We start from the raw sequence: 16,787 nt of genomic DNA on the forward strand, positions 1-16,787 counted from the left end.
AGAGAGAGAAGAACCATTGGCTCAGTTGTGATATGTGTATACTGTATGTACTTGTATTGTAAGACATTGCTTGTATATCAAGTTAAAATTTAATAAAATGTTTTGCTTGTCTTGCAAAACACTTTTAATCCAAGGTTTTACTGTAGAAGGAAAAGGGGAGAGTGTGGTGCAGTGTTTAAAGCTACAACCCGATTCAGGGAAAAATTTTTCAATTTGATTTTTCGATTCGATTAATTTTTCCTGCCCAATTGGGTGTTTTTTTTCAAACGTCCTGGTGGGTTTATTTTGTAGCCTCTTCACCCACTCCACCCCCTTTTCCCTCTCCAACCCCATGCCGGTGCTGTGGGGAGAGTGCTGTGGCACAGTGGTTAAAGCTACAGCCTCAGCACCTTGAGGTGGGTGCATGCCCACGCTGCTCCTTCTGACCCTGGGCAAGTCATTCAAGCCCCCCATTGCCCCAGGTACATTAGAAAGATTGTGAGCCCACTGGGACAAACAGGGAAAAATGCTTCAGTATCTGAATAAACTCATATAAACCGTTCTGAGCTCTCCTGGGAAAACAGTATAGAAAATTGAATAAATAAAATAAACAAAAAATGTAAACAAAAAAGACTTCCTCTCTGTTAGGTCTCGGCTCTGTTCGCTATCTTAACATCAGCTCTGGCAGGATACACATTTCAAATGTGACACATTGTATTCACAAAATAGAAAATAAAATTATTTTTTCTATCTTTTGTTTTCTGGTCATTTTGTTATTCAAATCATGTTGGTCCCAGGCTCTAGTTTCTGTTTGTCTTCTGTTAATTCGTTCACCAGGGTCTTCTGCCCATTTGATATTTTCTTTTTTCTTTGTGCTCACCATCCATTTTCCATCTCTGTACCTTCCCTTTCACTGCCATATCCAATATTTCTGTTTCTTTCCTACTGTCTACTATCTCTGTATCTCCCTTCCTTGTGCCCTGGGTCAAACCTCTCTATTCCCCTCCATTTCTGCAACATTTCTTTCTCTCTCCATGAATCTCTCTCCCTACCCTCCATCCAAGATTTTTATCCCGTCCTCCCAAAAAGCTCAGAATATGTTACAAGAAGACAGTCACAAAATAAATCCAAGGACATGACTAGATATAAACAGGAAATACATAGAAGGTGACATATACTGGCAGGAATCTATTTGTTGATGTAATTTTTAACAGAAAAGGAGTTTGTTGATGTAATTTTTAAGAAAAAGAAAAGACCCCCCACCAAAGGAACCAACGAATGCGGCACCAGACACCTCCTCCCCGTCCTGCCATTTGTGGCCCCCCCCAGCACCAACAAAAATGGCAGGAGGAATGCCCACTTTCTCCTGCCATGCCAAATCCCCACGCCGCGAAAGAAAATTGGCAGGAAGGATGCCCAATCCCTCCTACCAATGTGACTCCCCCCACAAACAGCAGCAATACAGCAGGAGGGATGCCAACTCCCTTGCCATGCGCCCCCCCAAAAAAATGGTAGGAGGGATGCCCACTCCCTCCTGCCATTGGAGGTCCCTCCGAACCTCTTCCCGTATCTTCTTAGAAATGGAGCATTATGGAAGCTCACTCCATCCTGCTCATAGGGCTGCCGCCGCTGCAAAAAGGAGGGCCTTTCCCTCCCTGGTGCATCATGTGATGCATGGGGAGGCGCCTAAGGCCCTGCCCCTTGGGAGCCAATCAGGGCCTTAGACTCTTCCCCCTTGTATCCTCCTGCCATTTTCATTGGCACAGGGGGGGGGGGAGGTGCGTGCAAATGTTTTTTGCTAGTGTGGGGGGTGGGTGTCTTCCTTGTGCCGCATTTGTTGTTTTGCTGAAGAGGGCCGTCATTGGTGGGGGGTGCCTTTTTTCTTCTAATGGGGCAGATATTGTGCATGTATAACATGAAAACAAAAAAGAAGAAACAAAGCCTCGAAATAGTATGAAGACAGCAAAAAGAGGCCTTGGAGATGTCACAACCAACAAATGGATACTTAGTCTTTTATTGAAAAATAGTAGAATGAATAAAAACAAAGGGACTTTTGCTGTCTTCTTCATAGTATTTCGAGGCTTTGTTTCTTCTTTTTTGTTTTCTAGTATTTTTGCAAGAAGTTGAGATGTTCTTCCAACCATGGGACAATGTTTTTAGTTATAATGATGAAGGGACTTTGTTTTTATTCATTCCAGTATTTTTCAATAAAAGACTAAGTATCCATTTATTGGTTGTGACATCTCCATGGCCTCTTTTTGCTGTCTTCTGCATGTGTAACATGCACAGCATCTGTGCTCATTATAAAAATTTAAAAAAGGCTTTTGACAGGTAAGCGACTGGTCTTGGCTTCCTGATGCACTAAAAAAGTGATCACTTTTAGCAATCCAAAAAATGACTGGCCATGTTAGAACATCAATCGCTCTTCTAGTTTACATAGCTTTTTAATATTAACTAGCTTATTTGCATGGTTGGATCTGGGACTGAGCGATCGTGCAGAAAACCAGGCTGTTTTCTGCATTGGGTTGGCAAATGTGATCATCGCTAAAGCTGTTAATAGGTTTAGCAACGATTGCTTACTTTAGTGCATCTGGGTCCAAGTTTCTTTTCAAGAGTCCTAGCAGCCCAGTTAGAACACATACATAACTATCCCAGACCAGTTTTGGCACAGAGAGACATTTTTAATTTAAATGTACTCCAAGGATCCTCTTTGTCGCTGTAGAGATAGAAGCGCTCCAAGGAGTCATTGTTTTGTGCCTTTTCTGAAATGAGAGTTATATGCTATGCATCATTTGTACATCTGTGCACACTAGAAGTAGGTCTAGCACTATGACATTGTATTTTTATGGTTTTTTTTAAATAACTGTGCATATTTGCAGATTTAAGTTCAACCCTAACTTTGTTTTGTCTATTTGTTTTAGCTTATGGAGTACCCCTGAAACATTGGCCATTTCTAGCGCTTTCCCCCCCTTTTATTAGCCAAATTGTGCAATGTCCTTTTCAGCTATAGTTTTCATAGCCTAAGCATAGCTAAGTTAGGGATTATATTATTAAGAAAAGGTTTTATACAGTATTTATTCCATGGTGCTCACCAGCAAACATTGGTGCCATAAATTGTTTTTGTAATACAATCAGTACATAGTTATTATCTCTCTTGAGTGCCATAATCGTGTGCAGCACACAATAGGACATTTAGAAGAGATACCTCTTTAAGTACACTAAGTTTATCAAACTTAAATGCATTAATATTGTCACATGTTGCCACACTCAGTACAGGCAACATGGCTTCTCTTTCTCTCCCCTGTTTGAATCACCTCACTGGGGTGCACAGCTGCTGGATGATACCTGGACTTTTTTCAAGCCGGTGGAACCCTCTCTGTGTGAGCAGACACCATTTCATTCCAAATGTGCGCCTCACTGGTTTTAAAGAAACTGTCACCTCCTGCTGGACTAGTTCATCTATAGCTTCAGTTTTTTGAGCGATTCATTGCTGTAACACGTAGGTTACCACCTACTTTTGGAACCCCTGAAGAAGACATGTTGATCAAAAGATGGACCGTGTTGGGTCCCGTATCCTGATAAAGTGGTCTATTTGTATGTAACAATGTGTTTGTACTAAACATCCCAGGACAAGCAGGCAGCATATTCTCAACATATGGGTGACGTCATCCATGGAACCCTGAGGTGGACAGCTTCAGAAGCAGACTTGCTTGAAGAACTTTTAGAAAGTTTGTGACTGCCGCACCGCACATGCGCAAGTGCCTTCCTACCCAACTTAAGGCACGCATCTCCTCAGTTCTAAGTTTTCCGTGAACTGAGAAGCACTCGTTTCAAGGCACTGCGTGCCTTCTATCACTGCAGCTCGTGTTTTTTCTTTTCTTTATAGGATCACTGTGTTATCTGAGCGTTTGATTAAAAAAAAAAAAAAGTTTTGTTTTTTTCAATCGTGTCATGGCGGGACCTACTCAGCGGCCTCAGCCTGTGGGCTTCGATTTAGCTGCGGCTGTGTTTCATTCCATGTCCCGGCCGGTCACAGGGTTCAAGAAGTGTAGCTGGTGTCACCGCATGATCTCCATCACTGACCCACATAAGTGGCGTGTACAGTGTTTAGAACCTGACCATCATCTGGAGTCATGTGCCCACTGTGCTACACTTCAAAATCGAGCCCTTAACAGTCGTCAAGTTCGAATTGAGAAAATCTTTGGGGGAATGGATCTGTCTTCCACTAAAGCCTCGACTCAGATTCTGGCCCCGACCTCGACTCCAAAGTCTTTGGGGCCAAAACCTTCAACCTCAATCTCGCTCAAACCTTCCTCAATGGGGAAGTCTTCGTCTTTGGGGAAATCAGCTAAATCTCCTGAGGCACTGTTATCCTTAGTGTCTCCATCAGGTAAGATAGGTAAGCCAACTCTCCGGACATGCCATCCTTAGAGCCAGTGGGTCCGAAGCTATCCAAGAAACATCTCAAAATCGAGGCAACATTCTTCCTCGCGGTCTTCTTTCTTGGAGTCGATAGCCACACCAATTGTACCAGATCCAGTGGTCTCGGTGCCAGCTTTGCAGAATATGGAAACTTCTGCATCAGGAGTTTGGTAACGTGCTTGTCAAATTGACTCCTGCCTTGACCCTGCTTCCTGCAGTAGTACAAGGAATCGAGTCCTTGAGAGTGCTTTGAGCTCAATCTACACACTCTATGCAAGGAGTTGAGTCCTTAAGAGTATCTCGAGATTGTCAGTTTTGCTAGTGGCCCCCCCAATATTAGGTGGTAGGGGTTAAGTGTGAGGCGTACTGACAAACGCTGGTCCCAGGTTCAGTTCCCTCACTGAAGTTTCACCAGGAAGTAGAATCAAATAATAGGCATAGCCAGAGGTGATTGCATAAAGAATATATTATAGAAATAGGCTTACAGAAAAGCAATATTTATAAAATTACAATTAAGCAGAGAGCAAAGCAGTTTCCCTGCCTTACAGAGTTCAGAAGGAAGCGTGAAGTTCCAGGGAAAGGCAGAGAGAGAGAGAAAGGGGGATGGTCTAAGCTTCGTGTTCCATAGATAAAGGGAAGGATAGACAGAGAAAGAGAGGGAGAGTCAAGACCTCTCTCCTCCAGAGATAGCTTGATAGATAGATTGATAGATAGATGTGTTTTGCAGAGAGCAGGCTTTTATAGCTTGGCTGAATATAGAAACTATTGTATGTCCCAGTATCTTTCTGTTTAGAATTTGTAAACTGTTTGAAACAATGGTTAATTTAATTACTAAGGAGGGTGTGATACTTGCAGGCATGGAAGATGGGATTAGTCTCTGGCTTCTTTGTTCTTGATCTGTGCACCTGGACCCATTGTCCTAAGCACCCTCTTAATCAGACATTAACACCTTTTAGCTAGTCATGATTCAATCAGGGCTACTTGAAACATATCAATCAGGGCTACTTAAAGCCGTCTTCCTGCCCTCAGGGTCTATGTGCATTCCCATGCCAGAGTCAGATTGATATAATTTCCCATAGGCCTTCGCTGATATAAGTAATGCCAACTAAAAATGCTGAATGGTAGCGATAGCTATGCTGACATCTCCCATATTTTTTTAATTTTTTTTTTTATTCTTTGAAATGAGGGCAAGCTTGTGGTACCCTTGCTTACCTCCAACAGTACGTCCCCTGTCCTGCAGAATCTCCAAGCTATGAAGATAAACAGTTCCCATTATGAGTTCAAACCTCTGTCTTAGGTTGTATAGGCCAGTGGTTCCCAACCCTGTCCTGGAGGACCACCAGGCCAATCAGGTTTTCAGGATAACCCTAATGAATATGCATGGATCAGATTTGCATGCCTGGCACCTCCATTATATCCAGATCTCTCTCATGCATATTCATTAAGGCTATCCTGAAAACCTGACTGGCCTGATGGTCCTCCAGGAGAGGGTTGGGAACCACTGGTATAGGCCATCATCTGGGTGGGGGACCCCAGTATGCTTATATCTTACCCATCGTTGCGCGAATGAACGGTGCATAAGGGATGCAGGAAGCGTTTTCAGGAGGTTCAGGTATAAAGGTACCAAGATGTCATGAGAGAGTATGCAAGTATGGGATATGGGATAATATTATATCTGACCCTGGTAATGGTAATGCAATAGGCCATGCCAAATTAAAACCAAATTAGAAAGTGTCAGAGAAGATACTGGAAATACATGTATAACTGCCTTAAAAACTAGAAGGAAGCTTGTGAGATAAAGAAAAGTACATGTGTTTCACTTCATAATAATACATAGCAAAATTTGTACAATAATTAAGATAATGATAGGGTGAATGAAAACATTAAATACGTGGTTTGCAGAGGACGAATACCCAAAGAAAAGTTCCCAAACTGAGACATGAGTGTCTCGTAGCAAATTTTGTGCAATCTGATAGGCCAGAACTCTGTACAGGGGTTCAAGGAGGGTTTGGCTAGGTTCCTGGAGGATAAGGGGATAGAGGGGTACAGATATAACTTGAGGTAGGTTATAGAAGTAGGCAGAAACCACTTCACAGGTCGCGGACCTGATGGGCCGCCGCGGGAGCGGACCGCTGGGCGAGATGGACCTCGGTCTGACCCAGTGGAGGCAACTTCTTATGTTCTGTCCATTTGATTCACTTATTTGGAGGTTTTCTTGAGTTGTTCAATGTAGGCATGGAGTTCAGTAAAGTTCAGCAGCTTGTGGAATGTCTCATTCCCCATACCAAGAGGTAGTGGATACACAGCATATGAAATAAAGTCTGAAATGTCCATAGAATAGGTTAAATAGGTGGAATTGTACAGCAAAGCGTTCTTAGGAAGGTGGCTATATCCGAGACATTGTGTACAGCATGTGTGGAAGTCTTTGCAGTCAGGGTGCAGGAAGATGAATTAGTCCAGCAGGAACCAGCAATCTCTTTAAACTGGTGAGATGCACACTTGGGATGAAATTATGTTTGCACAGGATCTGTCAAGTCACTGGAAACTAGTGATGTTCACCCTTGAGATGAAATGATGTCTGTGCATACAGGAAGGGATTTGAAAAGAGTCCCGATATCATTCAGCAGCTGTACTCCAGTGTGATCCAAATAAGAGATAGAAAACGAGAGAGAAACCATGTTGCCTGTACTGAATGTAGAGAGAGAGAGAGAGAGACCAGGTTGCCTGTACTGAATGTGGCAACCTGCATTTACTTGTTATAGTTATGGCAAAAGACAGACAATAATCAGGTACTTAAGGTTCTTAATCAGACATTCCAAAAAGATATGTTTTTGTGTGCTGCATATAACTATTATGGCACTTCAGAGAGACCATAATTCTGTACGGTACAGGGATTGGACGGATTCCTAAGGGATAAAGGGATCATGGGATACTGAGGGAGGAGCTGGGATGTAACACAAGTATAGAAAGCTAACCAGGTAATAAGTATAGAAACCCAACAGGTCGTGCATGTGCAAGACCGGAGGGTTAGGACTTCGATGGGAAGATAGGACTTCAATGAGAAACCAAGGTGGCAAGGGAGCCCCTTCTGGTGATTCAGACAGGTCGTGACCTGTTTGGGCCGCCGCGGGAGCGGACTGCCGGGCAGGATGGACCTATGGTCTGACCCGGCGGAGGCACTGCTTATGTTCTTATGTACTGAATGTATATATAAAAAAAATTATATCAGAAATGTGTACTGAATCTAGTGAGGAGCATAGAATAAACACGGTATAAAGTGAAACCTTTACTTAAAAATATAACCCCTAACTAAGCTACATTTAGGATATGAAACAATAGGTAAAAAGAACATTGCTCAATTGGGCTAGTTAAAAAAAAATGGGGAAAAGAGCTCTAGAAATGGCCAATGTTATGTATCCTGGGGTACCCCCTAAACTAAAACAAATAGACAAAAGACAGACCACATGGCACAGACAACATAAAACACAAATTTTTAGGCGTCCATCTGTCAAGTGTTCAGGGCTGAATTTAACTCTGCAAATAAACACATTGTTATAGGAAAACACAGCAAAGATGAACATCTGAGTTGTACAAATAGTGCATATCATAACCATCTCATATTCAGAAAAGGCATAAAGCTAATATCTTCTTTGGAACGTCTTTATCTCTGCAGTGATAAAGAGGAACCTTGGAAAACACTAGAAATATCTTTGTGCCAAAACTGGTCTGGGATGTCTATGTATATATTCGAACTGCTGCTAAGAAAAGAAAAAAAAAAACATTTCAAATTAGCAGCATCCTCAAGGTCACTTAAAGCAAACTTTGTCCATGTTCCATTCAGGCCGACTTGGACCACATGTCTGCCACCTGGGTCCCACTACACTCGGAGGAATGGGCACTGCGGTGCAGAAGTCAGGTGCAGGCTAGATTTATCTTCTTTTGTCTGCACTGTCGTGTCCTGGCATTCAGAGGCAAGGGGCAAATTCCGAAAATCATTAGTCATGTCTAGGACAGAGAAAAATGCACATTTAGGATTAAGTTTCACAGTAATGTCAGAGTAAGAGGCTGCCACTGGTACTACAGGCTTTGAAATCTTAGTTAGGGCCTGAGAGTGTATAGTGAGCCTAACAGAGCCCTCTGGTTTAGCATCTGACCCAGCTGGAGAGCCACATGCTAAAGAGATAGATCCACTCAGACCCCTCTCCTCCATCTTAGGCACCAGTTCTGTTGCTGGAGGAAGTACTGGTTGCTGTGTTTGTGGTTGAGGATCTTTGGCCTCAAACAAAATTTCTGTGTACCTTTTCCCACAATCTTGTGCCCAAACTGAAATATCTGCAGCCTCTGAGTGAGTTACACTACAATCATGCTTCTGCACTGGCAGGCAACATTGTGTGGCTAACTGCACAGGAATAACCTTATGAACCAAAGGTTTAGAAGCATCGAGAATTCCTGTACCTAATGCAAGACCAGCACCTCAACTATTTCTTTGCCTGTATTCTCACTCGTGCTGGCAGTAGTTTCTACAATGTCTTTCATTTGTTCCTTTTGTGGGATAGACACACTTTGAAGCTTTGTCATTTAGACCCTGAATCTCACAAATTTCCATATTTTTCTGATCTCCCGTAGGAAGCGCTCTATCTGTAAAACTGATTCCAGCCCCTGTATCAATCAAAGTTAATTTATCCTGACCCTCTATGGTAGTATTAACATTGGGGCGGCCGCAAGTGTCCTAAATCAAAGGTGCCACATACCTCAAGCTGAATTCTGAGTCTGACTTCTTTCCTTTATCCTGCGTCTCCAAAAGTGAGTCCATAGGTAAGTGAAAGGAGTCTGGCTGGGCTGTGAAGGCCTGAGTCATCTTGGCATTCAGACACAGAGAGTCAGGACATCCCTATGCACTAGCACTGTTTTTCCTGGCTGTCAAATCACTTTTTACCCTGTCCAATTCTATCTGCATTGTGTGACAATCCTGTTCCCATTTCATTTTCTCTTTTTCTAATGCTTCTGTCTATGCTCTGAGCTCATGGAAAGGAATGTAAGTGGAGGTATTTCTGTAACTACCTCTGACATGCCCTCTATTTCCTGTGTGTAGTGTTTTATTGTATTGGGGTGCTCCCTCAGCACGCCACCTTCTAGCTTCTGAAACTGAAATAATTTGAGCTGGCTGGGTCTTCCACACAGACCCAATCCTGAGCAGTAAAGTGTCAAAAGGCATAGTTTTTGGGTCCTCCGAGAACACAGAAGGTGTTTAGTAATCTCGGGAGATAATAATTCTAATAGGAATTCTTTATGTTCTCTCTGACCATAATCTGAGGAAGTGGGCCAATGTTCATGTTCGTTAAGTACTGCGTTGATTACCCACACTCTATATGCAAACTGCTTTAGTGTATCACTTGGCAGGGGTGAAAGAGTTCTAAGTACTTGCAAAGAGTTGTTCGATGCCCATCTTTTCAAATTGGTATGGATGAACAAGAGATCCAAATTTATAATAATGTGGACCCAGGGCTAGGTGCATAAGCTTATCAAAATCTGCAGTGTTCCTTTTGTATTTCCCTAGACCCCAGTGAATCAGTATGTCAGTAGCCCATTTGCACCATTCATTTATGTTAAAAGGCATAGGGCCCACTTTCTTCACTATTCTTTCAATGTCACTATCTTTCATATGTCCCTGCAGTACTACTGTTACTGGAGCTGTGTCACTTATAGGGGTACTATTGGTATTGCTCTGGCCTGGTAATGAATTTTCCTCACTTTCGTTTGTCGGTTCTTCTTCCTGTTCTACATCTGTAGCTAGTTTACCTTTTCTCTGGCCTGCTACAAAAATAGTGTTCTTTTTCTCTATAAATGGACTACATGAATTATATGGTAAGGGTGGAAATGGTGCAGATGGCAGAATCTGTGAGGAGACAGCATTAACCTGTCCCTGTGAGGCACATTTTGACTTTAAATACTTTAATTCTGCCTTGGCCTCTTCTAATTGTTCATTTACAGCTAAAAAGGAATTTGTAGCTTGAACAATTTGGGTTCTTAGCATGGATATATTAATTTGTGCCTCATCTAAGTCTTTGGACAGCTGATGGCACTGAGTGTTCAAGTCAGTATTTTCTTGTCTTAGGCTAATAACTCCCCTTAATATTCCTTGAATGAAAAGGCATTTTCGTTTATTTGTTTTCTTTCTAAACTCCTGAGAATGAGAAACCATTTGTTTCTGAATATCATGCCATGTGTGTTCTGGAAAATTACCCTCATATGGACCCTCTTTCTTGTCAAAATATTTGTGTACAATATCTGTGAGTTCTTGAAAATCAAAAGGGTTCATATTTGAGGCTGCAGAAGTCTGCCTTGGTTCGTGGGCCTTGCTCATATATTTCATGAGAGAGTATGGGCTTCTAAATGTCCCTGTCTGTGTGTAGCCTTTGAGATTGAAATGCTCCCACTTATGAAGGAGGGGGACTTTAGTTAATAGGTAGAAAATCGAGGTAAAGCGTGTTAGGCAAGAGTCATTGGCATAAATAATACACTTATGCCCACACTGGTTACTACCTGAAATTTACAGGCAGAAGTTTAGCAGGAAAAAATATAAGAAGTCTGTTAGAGGAGCAGAGGTGTCAGCTGCCAGTTCCAGTCCAGTGTGCACTGGGCCTTTCACCAGGGCAGAGACTGACAAGAAATAGAATTAAAAGCACAAGGTAAAAAAGTAAAAGTTATTAGTACAGATGTGGCGTGTCTTAATTGAGTGACTGTTTTCACTTTGAACCCTGCTTTTCTTCAGAGCAGCTCAAATATTCTTACATGCAACACCCTAGCAAGCTTATAATAGCAAATCATACAATGCAAACTGGCACAGGTAACACTACAAAGACTTTTGATAGTAAAATCTCACCAAATATAAAACCCAAAATATTACTGAAACTTTTCACAAGTGTATCATCCAGTCTAAAACAATTTAAGGGTTCCAAAAGGACTTTTGATTTCTATCTCACTCTGTCTATCAATCAAAAATAGAAAGTCAATTGATAAATAAAATCTCACCAAGTATAAAACCCCACAATATTACTGGAACTTTTCAACAGTGTGTCATCCAGTCTAACGTACAATCAATCTAAGGGTTTTCCAAGGACTTTTGATTTCTATATATAATCCTATTGCACAGTGCATAAAAGGAGGAAAAAAAAACTTGAATTCTACTTACCTAAATGAAGTCATCAGGAAGGACCGAGAGAAGCCCCCAAAATGTCAGTTTTGCTAGTGGCCCCCCCAATATTAGGTGGTAGGGGTTAAGTGCGAGGCGTACTGACAAACGCTGGTCCCAGGTTCAGTTCCCTCACTGAAGTTTCACCAGGAAGTAGAATCAAATAATAGGCACAGCCAGAGGTGATTGCATAAAGAATATATTATAGAAATAGGCTTACAGAAAAGCAATATTTATAAGCATTACAATTAAGCAGAGAGCAAAGCAGTTTCCCTGCCTTACAGAGTTCAGAAGGAAGCGTGAAGTTCCAGGGAAAGGCAGAGAGAGAGAGAAAAGGGGGATGGTCTAAGCTTCGTGTTCCATAGATAAAGGGAAGGATAGACAGAGAAAGAGAGGGAGAGTCAAGACCCCTCTCCTCCAGAGATAGATTGATAGATAGATGTGTTTTGCAGAGAGCAGGCTTTTATAGCTTGGCTGAATATAGAAACTATTGTATGTCCCAGTATCTTTCTGTTTAGAATTTGTAAACTGTTTGAAACAATGGTTAATTTAATTACTAAGGAGGGTGTGATACTTGCAGGCATGGAAGATGGGATTAGTCTCTGGCTTCTTTGTTCTTGATCTGTGCACCTGGACCCATTGTCCTAAGCACCCTCTTAATCAGACATTAACACCTTTTAGCTAGTCATGATTCAATCAGGGCTACTTGAAACATATCAATCAGGGCTACTTAAAATAGTCTTCCTGCCCTCAGGGTCTATCTGCATTCCCATGCCAGAGTCAGATTGATATAATTTCCCATAGGCCTTCGCTGACATAAGTAATGCCAACTAAAAATGCTGAATGGTAGCGATAGCTATGCTGACAGAGATCCCTCTACACAAGGAGCTGAGTCCTTTTCATTGTCTCAATGTCATTCTCTGACTTCCAGGCCTACCTCTATACATAAGACGTTGCCTTTTTCGAGGCACAGGACGAGGACTCCTCGACATTCATCTTCGAGGCTTGATTCAAGGCATAGTTCTTCCCCACATCATTTGTCGAGGCATTCATCGAGGCCCAGGTCTTCTTCTCGAGACAGGCCTCGCGAGACCACCAACTCCTTTGTCGAGGAAATCTGTTGTGGAGCCTCATTATTCTTGTCAGTCGAGTTCTTCTCCTGTGAGGTTTTCTTCACCAGCTGGTTCTTCAAAATGACAACGTTATGCTTCTTCGACTCATTCCAGAAGTGGGCACTCATCTTCATCTTTGCCTATGGATTCAGATCTCAGGTATCAATACTCGAGAGAGGCTTCACCTTCGTTCTCTGCTGTGAAAGGTACCTCGAGGGGTTCTCATTCACCTTCTCAACGAGGTCATAGCTTTTCAGATCTGGTGTCCTATACAAAATTTCTATGCAAATGAGTAAAGATCTTATCACTTTGGAATCTGACTCAAAATACCAGAGCATTCCTTCCTCAACAATGTCAGGATGTTCTCATTCAACTCTGTCAACAAGCATCATCCCTCACTTCACTCTCAGTGAGACACATGATGGATCTCCTAGGTTGCATGGCCTCTGCAGTTCATGTGATTCCTTTTGCCAGACTTCACCTCAGAATCCTTCCGTGGACCTTGGCATCTCAGTGGGCGCAGGCTTTCGACCCCCTCTATCAGCACATTACGGTGATTCCTTCATTGAGACAGTCTCTCCAGTGGTGAATGCTCTTTTCCAACCTCTCCAGAGGTTTACTGTTTCAAATACCCCCCTCATCAGAAGGTCCTCACGATAAGATTCCTTGACCTACGCTTGGGGGGCTCATCTCGATGGTCTCCGTACTCAGGGGCATTGGTCCAGCACAGATTGTCGGTGTCACATCAATCTGTTGGAACTCAGAGCAATAGTCAATGCTCTCAAAGCTTTTCAGCATCTTCACAATCAAGTAGTCCTCGTTCGTACAGACAGTCAAGTAGCCATGTACTATGTCAACAAGCAGGGAGCATCAGGATCTCTTCCCCTTTGCCAGGAAGCTCAGGTTTGGAATTGGGCAATTCTTCACAATATCATTCTGAATGCCATCTACATTCAAGGAGAGAAAAACTTTTTAGCGGACAAATTGAGTCACCTGCTCCAGCCTCACAAATGGACACTCAATTTGTTGCCTCTCCACATTTTTTTCTCAGTGGGGAACTACTCAAATAGATCTCTTTGTCTCCCCCCAACAAGCTGCCTCAGTTTTGCTCCAGGATATACTCTCCTCATCACCTCGAGGCAGATGCTTTTCTTCTGGAATGGACAAACCAGTTTCTGTATGCATTTCCTCTCATTCTCAAGACACTCGTCAAAAACTCAAACACGAACATGCCACCATAATTCTCATAGCTCCTCAGTGGCCCAGACAACCTTGGTTCTCCCTTCTACTTCAACTCAGCAGCAGGGAGCCACTACTTCTACCAGTTTTTCCGTCTCTGCTTACACAGAGTCAGGGTTCTCTACTTCATCCCAACCTGCAGTCTCTGCACCTAACAGCTTGGTACCTTTCAACATAACTATCAAGCTACAGTTTTCTCAATCTGTTCAGGATCCTGTGATTTCCAGGTTATAAAAGGACTTTTCAATGTCAAACCACCTCTCAAACCGCCTCTAGTGGCTTGGGATCTCAATGTGGTTCTTGCTAATCTCATGGAGCCTACATTTGAACCAATGTCTAGGGCTTTTCTGAAATATATCACTTGGCAGGTGGTTTTTCTCATTGCTCTCATGTCTGTTCACAGAGTCAGTGAGCTACAAGCTTTAGTAGTGGACCCACCTTTCACAGTATTCCATCATGATAAGGTGGTCCTCCATACTCATCCAACAGTCTTACCAAAAGTTGTTTCAGAATTTCATCTCAATCGATCGTACTTCCGGTGTTTTTTCTAAAGCCTCATTCTCACCCAGGAGAAACAGCTCTTCACACTCTGGACTGCAAGCATGCTTTGACTTTCTACTTACAAAGGACTAAACCACAACGATCTTCTCAACTTTTTGTCTCCTTCAATCTAAATAAGTCGGGACATCCAGTTTCCAAGAGAATCAACTCTAACTGATTGGCTGCTTACATCTCTTTCTGCTTTGCTCAGGTTGGACTGCATCTAGAGGGTCGAGTCACAGCCCATAAAGTTAGAGCCATGGTGGTATCTGTAGCTTTCCTTAGATCTACTCCTGTTGTGGAAATCTGCAAAGCTGCCACTTGGTCCTCAGTTCATATATTCACCTCTCATTGTCTGGATTTTTTTTCCAGACAGGTTGGCCACTTTGGCCAGGCAGTATTACAAAATTTATTCTCCTGAATTGCCAACACTCCCACCCCATCCCATTCTGGTTAGCTTGGAGGTCACCCATATATTGAGAATATGCTGCTTGTCCTGGGATAAAGCAGTTACTTACAGGTGTTATCCAGGGACAGCAGGCAGATATTCTCACAACCCACCCACCTCCCGTGGTTGGCTTCTGAGCTAGCTCTCTGAACTGAGGAGATGCGCACCCTACCTCGGGTGGGAAGGCACTTGTGCATGCGTGGTGCGGCAGTCGCAAACTTTCTAAAAGTTGTTCAAGCAAGTCTGCTTGTGAAGCTGTCTGCATCGGGGCTCCGTGAATGACATCATCCATATGTTGAGAATATCTGCCTGCTGTCCCTGGATAACGCCTGTTACAATAAGTAACTGTGCTTTGCCAGCATCTTAACATAAGAACATAAGAACATAAGAAGCGCCATCTCCGGATCAGACCTTCGGTCCATCAAGTCCGGCGATCCGCACACGCGGAGGCCCTGCCAGGTGTACACCTGGCGTAATTTATAGTCCACCATATCCTTATATGCCTCTCTTAAGGAGATATGCATCTAGTTTGCTCTTGAAGCCTAGGACGGTCGATTCCGCAATAATCTCCTCTGGGAGGGCATTCCAGGTGTCAACCATTCTCTGAGTGAAGCAGAACTTCCTGACATTAGTCCTGAACCTGTCCCCCCTTAGCTTCATTACATGTCCTCTAGTCCGTGTCAAATTGGACAATGTAAATAATCTTCTCTGCTCTATTTTGTCGATTCCTTTCAGTATTTTGAAGGTCTCGATCATATCCCCACGCATTCTCCTTTTCTCAAGGGAGAACAATCCTAGTGTTATAAGTCTATCCTCGTATTCCAGTCTCTCCATACCCTTCACCAGTTTTGTTGCTCGTCTCTGCACCCTCTCCAGCAGTTTTATATCCTTCTTTAGGTAGGGAGACCAATGTTGGACGCAGTATTCCAAGTGTGGTCTGACCATTGCCCTATAAAGCGGCATTATAACTTTCTCCGATCTACTCGAGATTCCTTTCTTTATCATGCCCAACATTCTATTTGCCTATATATATCTGTCTGCAGTACTTTTTTTGTCTTTTGGTTCACTACATTTCTACTGCAGATTTGTTGGATTTCCTTTTCTTGTCCCTTGTTTCACCACAATGTTGACTTCATTTTTAAAAAAAGAGTATCTGAGATGTTAGTCTTACAAGTCTAGTTGTCAGTGTTTTCTGTTGGCCTAACCAGTATCAGCAAAGATCTATGGGGAGATTATATTAAACAGATCTGATCTTGGGCATGTCAGTGTATACATAACCTAGAAATGCCACCAAATTATCAGTGCTTAAATTTAACAAAGAACCCTGATAGAAGGCTGGGAGGACTACAGTTTAAGGTCCAGTGCTTAAGATAAAGAATAGCCCCCAACTGCCTAGTCCTAAAAGACAATTATAGACAAGAGCCAGTGTTAAAGAAAGATACTGGAAACTACCAGAAACTCAAATCCATGAGGGACAATTTCTCTCTTTTTTTTTCTCTTTCAGTCTTTTACACCTCACACATATTCCCTTACCATTGTAATAACAATAGATGTTATTTTTAGAACAAGTCTCAAACTTATAAATATGGGAGGTTAAAATCCTTAACCCTCTCTCTTCCCCCTCACCTATTCAGAGACACACATTCATGCAGGCAAACTGTCCTCTCTCATTTATAAGGTCGTTGCAGCTTCTGCCGCATAGCACTCACTAGCACAGCTTCATAAAAGAGGCCCTAAAAGCCTTGAAGTCAAATATTTCATGTTCCAGAACATTCATGCTGGAATATTGCTCCTGCTCAAAGTTGTGCCAATACCATTCAGAATAAGAACACAATGTTTGAGAAGCTGATTTCCT

This window comes from Geotrypetes seraphini, chromosome 3 (genome assembly GCF_902459505.1).
Source record: "Geotrypetes seraphini chromosome 3, aGeoSer1.1, whole genome shotgun sequence".
NCBI lineage: Eukaryota > Metazoa > Chordata > Amphibia > Gymnophiona > Dermophiidae > Geotrypetes > Geotrypetes seraphini.